Genomic DNA, 10355 nt, shown 5'->3' with positions numbered 1-10355 from the left:
CTTCCTTCCACCATTTTCTCTCCATTTTCTATTCACACCTTTTTTATACATATTGAACCCAACAGTTTATCCTCCAACTAATCAGAACAGGGCCTCCCATAATAATAATAATATAAGTATATACACACTTCTTTCATTTTTCACTAGTATCATAAAATAATTAAATAATTAAAACATGTTATTTTATAATTGATACATTTCTTTTCTTTTTTTTTTAGATTTTGTAAATTTAATTTGTAATTTTGTGGTTAATTGATCAGGTAAAGAAAGATGGGGATGGTTCAAACTCTGCTTCAAGAGGAAATTGGTAGCAGGGTACGTATATATATATATGATAATATATTATTATATCTATTGTTCCTTAAATTTATCAGTAAATTTTTGTTTAAACATTTAAATTATACGTAGCTTGTTTCAATTAAATACTTACGAGTACACATAATAAAGTGTTCCTATTATATTTGATATTTCAATCAATTTTGAAAGAAAACAAAAACTTTTGTATATGTTTTCAAGTGTCTCTTAAATAGTTAAGTAAAAAATATATGATCTTCTTTAACTATACAGTTAATCTCAACTGAAACATGCTTGGGGTTTTACAATTTATTGAGGCTAATGTGTGTGATTAAAGAAGCCAACTTAACTTATCTACGTGGCACTTGAGCATACACATAATTTTTTAAAAAAAAAAAAAAAAAGTGGATAAAAATTGTTTAATAGAAAGCATTTCATCATATATTTAGCCGGTCAACTGAAATAAATTACAACTTGAATATTTAAACAAAATTTACTCATAAATTTAACAAAACGTAAATGTGTTAAGTCTTAATTTAAACATGCTCTCTTTTTTCCGATGTCATGAATTCCACCTATTTTTCACTATATTATTGAAAGAAGGGACGAACGTGAAGAGGAGTATGTAGTAGACCATATTACAAATATATAGGAACTCATTTCAATCCCTTTCTTTATGTTTTTTTTTGTACATCACTATAATATGATTTCTTGTATAATTGGAGTTAACTAGTCTTCTTGTGTTTATCTCTAATCAAATCAAAATCTAATTGATTATTTTAACACTTAATTATGGAGATCCATCAATTACACTTAATTACGCTTGATCTTGTATGACCCTGACACGGGTCACCCACCCCTCGTGAGCATTGTCATATATGATACTCCATCCGTCTATTTTTACTTATCCACTTTCGACTTGTCACACATCTTAAGAAGTACTAAATAATAAGGATAATTTTACTATATCAACCTTTTAAAAAGAAATTAATGCTTTGAAAATACATCGGATAATGAAAAATATTTAGGAAAGATGATCAAATATACCCTTTTACTATTGTTTGTTGGCTATATTTATCTCAAGTTATACTACGGGACCAGATATACCTCCTATGCTAGCAACGTAAATAAAAATACCCCTCATTTTAACGAAAATTCTGATGACCTAATATTTGGGTGATGCCACCTCACTATCATATGTTTATTTTTATTTTCTTTTCTTCTTTTTGTTTTTTCTTATTTTTCTTCTTGATTTGCATAAATCAATGGCTTCCATGACTTTCCAACACAATCCACTAGTACATTCCTCCCCTTTCTTCCCTAACTGTCACTCATGTTGCTCTAAACCTTTGCTCCATTATGATTTAGTTGGTTGTGATTGCCTCTTTTAATTTGTCATGTTCTAATTTCTTTTTGTATGAATCTAATCTATGTGCTTCAGTAGTTTTTCTTGCTTTTGTTGTCAACCCATTTTTTCTTCTTAAATCTTAATAAGGGCCCGCTTTAAATCGATAGTGATATTGAATCTTTAACATATCCATATTATTTCTTTTGGATTTTCATTTTTTTTTCTTGAAAAATTGTGTATTGGTCACTAAATATGATTTCTCTAGTTGAAAGATAAAATTATAATTGTTGTTTATGAAGCTTGTTCAAGATTAAGAAACTTTTCTATGGCTATTTTCGGATAATGAAATTCTGTGTTCAATTAAAATGAAATTGGAGAAGATGTCATGGAGGTATGACTATGGAAAAGTGATTAAATGTTGTTGGAAAAAAGAAAAAAGAAAAAAAAATTAAAGAAAAGAAAAAAAATAAAAATATGGTGGTGAGGTGGCATGCCATGTGGCGTTCGCTTCACTCAAATAGCAATCAATGTGAATTTCGTTAAAATGAGTGGTATTTTTGTGTATTTTGCTAACAAGGGGCATATTTGATCCCATAGTATAACTAGGGATAAATATAGTCAATAAACAATAGTAAGGGGGTATTTTTGATCTTTTTTTCTAATATTTAATATCAAGGTTAAATTGAATAAAATTGGACAAATTATAATTGATTTTTTAAATAGAATAAGTATTATTGGATATCAATTTTAGTAACATACACAAGTAAAGATGGACCGAGGGAGTAAGTAACTATTTTGAAATGGATGAGTATAATTCTAAGGGAATGTTGAGGGACTCATGATGAGTTATATTAACGAAAAGAAGAAAATATTGTTTCATCAAAATGCCCACTCAAAAACTGAATCTCTCGTTAAGTAAAGCTTTTACACTTGCTTACTGTGGCAGAAATAATCTTTCAAAAAGAAAAAGAAAAAATGATAAAATTTGAAAAATGTCTTCTATGAAAAAATTATTGAACTGTGTGATCATTTCATTGAAAAGCTTAACTTGTTATGAGAGCATACTTTTATTATTTAATTATATTTTCAATACGCCCCCTCATGTGTGGGCCTGATTTTTTCATGGACCGAAAATATAATTTTTTTAATAATGGGTGGCAGTGAGATTCGATTTCAAATGCTCTGATACCATATCGAAGTGGAAAGAAAATATAGAAAGAGTTTGCAGACAATTTCTTCTCCTTTGCTTGAGTGAATAATTGAATGATTTGAATGAAGAAGCGTTGGACGAGGTGGTGAGAAGCGTACCTAGCTCGGAGAAAATTGTCATTGCGGGAGACTTTAATGGGCACATTGGGGCTCTTCCGGGAGGTTATGATAATGTGCATGGAGGTTTTGGTTTTGGTCATAGAAATGGTGAGGGAACTTCTCTGTTGGATTTTGAGAGGGCTTTTGGGTTGGTGGTGGTGAATTCGAGCTTTCCGAAGAAGGAAGATCACCTGATTACTTTCAGAAGCACGATAGCCAAGACTCAGATTGACTTTATATTGCTTAGGAAGGGGGATAGGGTTTTATGTAAGGACTATAAAGTCATTCCGAGTAAGCATCTTTCGACCCAATACAGGCTTCTGGTGATGGACTTGATTATCAAAAAGAGCAAAAAGAGAAGGGTCGGGAAGGGTCGACCTAGAATTAAGTGGGGTGGCTTGACGCCAGTTAGCACGCTATAGATAGGAGAGAAAGTGACAGGGTTAGGGGTGTGGGATGTAAGGGGGACATGGATGTTAGATGGGATAAGGCTGTCAGCTACATCACGGAGACTGCTAAAGAAGTGTTGGGTATTCCAAGGGAGCGGGCAGGAAGGCATAAGGGGGACTGGTGGTGGAATGAAGAAGTTAAGAAGAAAGTGGAGATTAAGAAGGGGGTGTATGTTAAGTTAATTGAGAGTAAAGATAAAGAGGAGAAGCGGGTGAATAGGGAGGTTTATAAAGTGGCAAAGAAGGAGGCTAAGTTAGCAGTTACGGCTGCTAAGACAGCGCTTTTGAGAGCTTGTATGCGGGGTTAGAAGAGAAAGGAGGGGAAAAAAGGTTGTATAGGCTTGCTAAGGATAGGAAGCGGAAGGGTCGTGACCTCGACCAAGTGAAGTGCATTAAGGGGGAGGATGGTTGAGTTTTGGTGGAAGATGTTCATATTAAGAAGAGATGGCAAAAGTATTTTCATAGACTTTTAAATGAGGAAGGGGACAGAGGCATTAAGTTAAGGGAACTGGAAAATTTAGAGGAGAGCCGTGATTTCAATTACTGTAGACATTTTAAGATGGAGGAGGTCAGGGAGGCTATTCGTAGGATGGGGAGGGGTAGGGCGACGGGGCCCGACGAGATTCCAGTAGATTTTTGGAAGTTTGTGGGTGGGGCAGGCTTAAGGTGGTTGAATGATTTATTTAATGATATTTTCAAGACTGCGAGAATGCCTGAGGTCTGGAGATAGAGTACGATGATTCCATTATATAAAAACAAGAGGGACATTCAGAGTTGCAACAACTATAGGAGTATTAAGTTGTTGAGTCATACTATGAAGATTTGGGAGAGGGTGGTAGAGCGGAGATTGAGGAGGATCGTGTCCATTTTGGAAAATCAATTTGGTTTTATGCCTACTCACTCGACGACAGAGGCAATCCACCTGGTGAGGAGATTAATGAAACAGTATAGGGAAAGAAAGAAGGATTTGCACATGTTGTTAATCGATCTGGAGAAAGATTATAACAAAGTCCCTAGGGAGGTTCTTTGGAGATGCTTGGAGGTGAAAAGGGTTCCGGTGGCGTACACCAGAGCTATTAAGGACATGTACGATAAAGGGAAAACTCGGGTGCGAACGGCGGGAGGAGACTCAGCGTACTTTTTGATTGAGATAGGGTTCCATCAGGGTTCGACCCTTACTCTGTTCCTATTTGCGCTGGTGATGGACGTGTTGACGCGGAGTATTCAAGTTGAAGTGCCTTGGTGTATGTTATTTGCAGATGATGTAGTGCTGATTGATGAGACGCGGGGGTGTGAATGAAAAATTGGAGGTATGGAGGCAAACCCTAGAATCTAAGGGGTTCAGGTTGAGTAGGTCCAAGACGGAGTATTTGGAGTGCAAGTTTAGTGACTTAAGGCAGGAAGACGAAGTGGTGGTGAGGTTGGATTCCCAAGTTGTATGTAAGAAGGATAGTTTTAAGTATCTTGGGTCTATGATTCAGGAGAATGGTGAGATTGGCGAGGATGTCTCTCATCGTATTGGAGCTGGTTGGATGAAGTGGAGGCTCACCTCTAGAGTGTTGTGTGATAGGAAAGTGCCCCTTAGGCTTAAAGGCAAATTCTATAGAGTGGCAGTCCGTCCAGTCATGTTGTATAGAGGCGGAGTGTTAGCCTGTCAAGAACTCCCATATTCAAAAATTAAAGGTGGCAAAAAAGAGAATGTTGCGTTGGATGTGTGGGCTTACAAGAGAGGATAGATTTAGGAATAAAATTGTTCGGGAAAAGGTGGGAGTGGTTTCGGTGGAGGACAAGATGCGGGAAGAAAGGCTGAGATGGTTTGGGCATGTGATGAGGAAGGGCGCGGATGTCCCAGTTCACAGGTGTGAGAGGCTAGCCTTGGATGGCTTCGGGAGAAGTAGAGGGAGGCCAAAGAAATATTGGAGGGGAGTGATTAGACATAACATGGAGCAGCTTCAGTTTACCGAGGACATAACCCTAGATAGGAAGGTATGAAGGTCACGGATAAGGGTAGAAGGCTAGGGTGAGTACATGAGTTGTAGTAAGTAATTAGGAGAGTCCCTGTTTAGCCGGGGTAGTAATTGTAGGATTGTGTCGATAGGTAGGAGCTGTTAGTCAGGAGAGACTGGGTGTGGTGGGTGGCTTTGGTCTGTGAGTGTAGGTTACTACTAGGCGAGTACCCTATTCCAGATTTCGTTTTTCTTATTTCTTATAGCTTATGGCTCTTAGTTCCCCTATCCTGTATTGCTCTGAGTTCTATTTTACTATTTCTGATTCTTTACTTCTGTTAAGCCACCCATCCTGCTTCACGTTTCATTACCCTTTTTTTTATCTTGATCCGGGGGTCTATCGGAAATAGTCTCTCTACTTCTTCGAGACAGCGGTATGGACTGCGTACATTTTACCCTCCTCAGACCCCACTGTGTGGGAATACACTGGGCTTGTTATTGTTGTTGTTGTTGAATGAAGAAAATATAGAAATTCTCCTTTGCTTGAGTGAATAATTGAATGATTTGAATGAAAAATGTATAATTTGAATTGAAATCAATATCACTTGAATGAATTGAATTGAATATGACTTGAATATTTCGAATTGAATTGAATAATTTGAGTGAATAAAATGGATATACAATGTCCCATTTATATAAGTAATGGAACAAAATAAATCTAAGCCAAAACTAATAGTGGTTCGATAGCCTCTCTAGAGGTGCCACTATGGTAGAACGTGTCCCGCTATGGCGGGATGGAGACAGTCAGCCTCCCGTGAAATGTTTTTTAAAATTTTGGCTCCTGAGTTCGTCTACCAATAATATTTAATTGTTGTGTAGAAAACTTTATCAATACCCCCAACTTCCTTTGCAGGTGGTGATTATAGTAACGACGCGATGGATCGTTACACATAATTTTCGTTTTGAAGGTCAAATGATATAATTTTTGATAAATATTATATAATATATTTTTTCGATATGAGAAAGCTCGTAACTTCTAGTATTTTTGGGGTAGGGTTTGAATATTCAAATCATAATTTTAAAATATTGAATTAATATAATCTAATTTAATTTTGAAACTTAGTTAAATTAACTCTCAAAAAATAAGACGTGACAAATTGTATCCATAAAGATTAATCAAATTTCCCACATGTTGTATTCTTTTCTTTATTTGTTCGCTCTTTTCAATTTTCAAATAAAACTCTGTAATGTCCTTTCTTTCCTTTTACATATAAAATTGAATAATATTATTTAAGAAAATTCTTATTTTCAAATTATAAGTGTACTTAAATCATGAACGAAAACTCATTAATATCCTAAGTGTAACACCCCGTCCTTTCGGGCTAAAGTTTGAACCATTTTTTCTACACGTATAGACCCGAACACAATGATTCTTTGTTAATATATGTGTGATGATCAATCATATAGTGTTTGAATGCCTTTGGCTATGAATTGAGGTTACAAAATCCCCTAACTCAAAGACGAGTTGAAAACTTTTCTATCGATTAAGTTTTAGTGAATGTCTAAACTTGGGTCAACTTCCATCGACCATAACATTTTGTATATAAAGAATTATGAGGCCTACTATATATCAAATGAAATTTCCTTGAGTCCTCTTTCCAACGCCACCGATTTCTCCTTAATTCAATATCGGAGTAAAATGTTATGCCCATTTTTCAGAGAGGTGTCAGTCGAGGCCGAATCGCATAAAAAAGTACGTTTTTAGCGAGGTATTTTGGTACTTTCCCTTCACAGAAACCTCTCACACGAATTAAATAACATCTTAAACGTTATTTACTCAACTATTATTAGTTTTACAACATCAAGATCCTCTTTTCACTCTCAAAAATAAGATCAAACTAGGGTTTCCTCCAAGAACAAGAAATCAAGAATCAATCCTTAAGTTTAAGATTTCAAGAAATGGATCAAGATTTGGGTTCCATTTTGCAGATCTTATAATCTAAGGTATGTGGGACTTCTCTAAACATCATGGGCATAAGTTTTCTTCTATTGTTTTAATTATATTAAAGATCCCTAATCATATTCATAAAGAAAGGTGTTTTTTTGGAATTGTTTGAAAAGTATTACGTCAGGAAGTTGTTTTTGAAGTAATTGTATGTTGCCTTGAATCGTTTAACATGAATTTTGAACATAATTATGTATCTATGTTTTGGGGTGTAATACAAGTTTAATGAGAGCAGGAATGATCAAAACTTCCTCTTTTATCATGATATTGTCGATTTTGATTGTTATGGGTTGTTTAAAGGCATGAACTTTCTAAATGAAAAAACTAATGGATAAATGATTGTTAAATAATCATGGTTTGGTACTTTTTATGACATGTTGAGTATATATTTTTACATGATAAATATTCATTGTGTCAAATTAACAACTTCCTTGAATTTTAAGAAATTACAAATATGGGATGACCACCTATTGATTCCGCAATTGGCAGGAGAATGTTTTGATGAAGATTTTGAATGAAAGATTTATTGTATAACTCTCTCTCATCTGATATTTAAAAGTTAGGGTGGTCACTAATATGATAGTAAGTGAAAAGGGCTACAGATTGATATGATGTGATTTGATTGACTTGCAAGTCAGGGTATGATGATACCCGGTGATTACATGCCCTTAACAAGATAAGTGTTGAATGGAACATGTCTACTTTAAAGAACTAAAATTTGGGCTTAAGAGAGCTAGTAGGTTACGCGAAGAAGGCATTTGAGTGTAAGGGCTCATCGCTGGAAATCGTAGTTGCCGATGCGGGTCATATGATATTGTATCCTACATGGGAGGATAATAAAATAATTATCACATCTCACAAGGGGAGATTCCTGTGGTGTGCTCACATGGGGGGTATCACCAGCTCCAAATCCTGACGGCTACTTGGATTGAAGGATCGGCCGTCGAGTCAAGGGCGGGTTTCACGTAGCCCGTGGTATTTCAAATTTGTAGGGTGTAGCGAATAGCTTGGAAGAGTAACAAAGAGTGAGTCAAGGTTGTCAAGAATTGATTTGAAGTTTATTAAATATGCCCATGTATTTCTACTTATATTATGTTCACTTTCATTATGAAATGCTCTCATCTATTTTTGTATAAAACATGTTATTTTGAGTTGTTTCACATACCAGTACATCTGTATTGACCCCCTATATTTCAGGATCTCAGAGACAGTCCCGGGGTCCCGTTCAACAGTAGATTTGTGTGTTCGAAGTTGCAGTTGGTGAGCCTTCTCTATTCCGAAAGGCCTGGTCATTAAACTTTATTATTTCTTTTGTTTTACGGTTTGACTGGGGGGCCTTGTCCCAGTCGTTAGACAGATGTTGGCTTTCACAGTGTTAGAGATTTCGCAGACTGGTGTCAAATATTTTGTTGAATGTTGTGAACTCAAGTTTTGTATTATTCCACTGAACTAAGTGATTTGACCATGTTACCATCTTTTTTACTTACTAGTTTAGGTGTACGCGCCTTGCACGTGTACCTCAGTTTAATGAGTTCAAACATTACATTAAATAGGATATTTGTTTAAATAATAAAGATGAATATAACAATTAAATTTAATATCTTTTGAGTATGTCAATATGTAGATTTATTTATTAAACCTAAGCTTTACCAAAAAATATTTATAAAAGTCGATCGATATTCATCTACCATCTGTAAATTGCAACAAAATAATACAATGATAGAGACATCAAATAATACAATTAAATCTAATCTTTACACACACAAATTTTCTCAAAGTCATTCGACACTCATCTACCACCCGTAAACAATAACAAAATAATATGATAATAGAGATATCAAAATAATACAACTAAACCTAACCTTTATATAAAAAAATTCCTCAAAATCGACCAACATTTATCTATCACCTATAAATTGCAACAAAATAATACGATAAACGTGATACCAAAACAATACAATTACACTTAAATTTTACGTACAAAAATTTTTCAAAGCCGATCGAGATTCATCTATGAATCGTAAACTACCACAAAATAACAAACTAATACCGATATTACGATAATACAATTAAATCTAACCTTTACTTAAAACAAATTTCAAAGCCGACTCACATTCATCTAGCATCTGTAAATTAAAAGAAAACAATAAGCTAATAAAGATATCAAAACAATACAATTAAACCTAACCTTTTACACAAGAAATTCTTTGAAGCCAACCGACATTCATCTACGACCTGTAAACTATAAAAAAAAATATAATAGTGATCACAAAGTTTCGATTTTGATCCAACTAATTCTTGTCTGAGCGAAAATTTTAACTCTAAAGAATGATTTTGAATGAAAACAAAGAAGATATATATATATGTATATATATATATATACACATGTTGAATTCTATTATGCTGACAAAAACATTGAAAAGATTGAGGGTTAGAAAATCAAACATCCACCAATATAGACATGCAATCGAATCAAGTTAGATGAGCATCGATCATATTCTTCCAATAGGTAAATCGATTTGTTCGCTAGTTTAACGTACATCGCAATATTTATAGAAGTATTTCCTTAATAGAGTCCTATTTTAGGAGTATTTTTCTAATTAAAAGTAGAAAGGAAAATATTATTAATTCACCTCCCATATATTTTAGGAGTCCCATACATTTTATGAAGTTTAGTTAATATAATAAAAAATAATTAAATATTAAATTTAAAAAATAGTGAAAAGACAGTATTGTCTAAAGAAAGTCTTTTAATGAAGGGTAAAAAGTTCAAATCACTTTTCTAATGGTGTTCATACTTTTAATATATTATCGATATAGATATAGATTATGGATTATAGATATAGATTATAGATATAGATTTACATAAAGTAAAATTCTAATGAATTTATGCATGTTAAAATTGTGATTTTTTACCTATATCAAGTAAGGACGTTAATTAATTTTTAAGTCATAAATATAAGAATAATAATTAAATAATGAAATATTTTAGAAATATAGTAAAA

The 10355-nt window shown here is 34.0% G+C and overlaps 1 long non-coding RNA gene across 1 annotated transcript; it reads left to right on the top strand.

The window, feature by feature from the left end:
* The first annotated feature begins 256 nt into the window (after window positions 1-256).
* On the top strand, window positions 257-8820 carry LOC124898758. Its single transcript, XR_007055526.1, has 2 exons — window positions 257-315; window positions 8548-8820. It is a non-coding gene; the product is annotated as an uncharacterized LOC124898758 (long non-coding RNA).
* Window positions 8821-10355: the final 1535 nt, after the last annotated feature.

This window comes from Capsicum annuum, chromosome 5 (genome assembly GCF_002878395.1).
Source record: "Capsicum annuum cultivar UCD-10X-F1 chromosome 5, UCD10Xv1.1, whole genome shotgun sequence".
NCBI classification, from domain to species: Eukaryota; Viridiplantae; Streptophyta; class Magnoliopsida; order Solanales; family Solanaceae; genus Capsicum; species Capsicum annuum.
The sequence above is the reverse complement of the archived record's forward strand: the minus strand, read 5'-3'. Positions and strand labels throughout refer to the sequence as shown.